We start from the raw sequence: 387 nt of genomic DNA, 5'->3' as shown, positions 1-387 counted from the left end.
GGGTCGTCGATTTTTCTCATTTATCCCTTTGTATGTTTTAAGAGAATAAGAAAGGTCCCATTGTTAGCTTTTGGTGAGCTACACTTACAATGGCTCTCAATGACAAGCCAGTCCTTGTGAAGCGTAATTGAAAACGGAAAATAAAATCTTGAAGGGCTACGGGTACAATGTTTTTTTTCTTTAGTTGACCTATCACCCTTGTTACATTTTACGGTGGATAAACCATTTTTATTGCCGTAAGTTATTAAACTCGTTTAACAGTTTCATAAGCATCGGATTTGCCGGTACCTGCCTTTACTTTATTGCACGTTATAATTCGGTATTAATGTGATATTAAGCTGCCGTCGACCTTGGCTGAAATCTCATGTCACGGATGCGAGCGTCGTA

The 387-nt window shown here is 38.8% G+C and overlaps 1 protein-coding gene across 1 annotated transcript in view; it reads left to right on the top strand.

Moving 5' to 3' along the window:
• Positions 1-387, top strand: part of LOC119582031 (spectrin beta chain, non-erythrocytic 2-like) — a gene marked incomplete at its 5' end in the record, with an annotated part of 75134 nt that overhangs the window by 8049 nt on the left and 66698 nt on the right.

Source organism: Penaeus monodon, chromosome 15 (genome assembly GCF_015228065.2).
Source record: "Penaeus monodon isolate SGIC_2016 chromosome 15, NSTDA_Pmon_1, whole genome shotgun sequence".
In the NCBI taxonomy this organism is placed as follows: Eukaryota; Metazoa; Arthropoda; class Malacostraca; order Decapoda; family Penaeidae; genus Penaeus; species Penaeus monodon.
The sequence above is the reverse complement of the archived record's forward strand: the minus strand, read 5'-3'. Positions and strand labels throughout refer to the sequence as shown.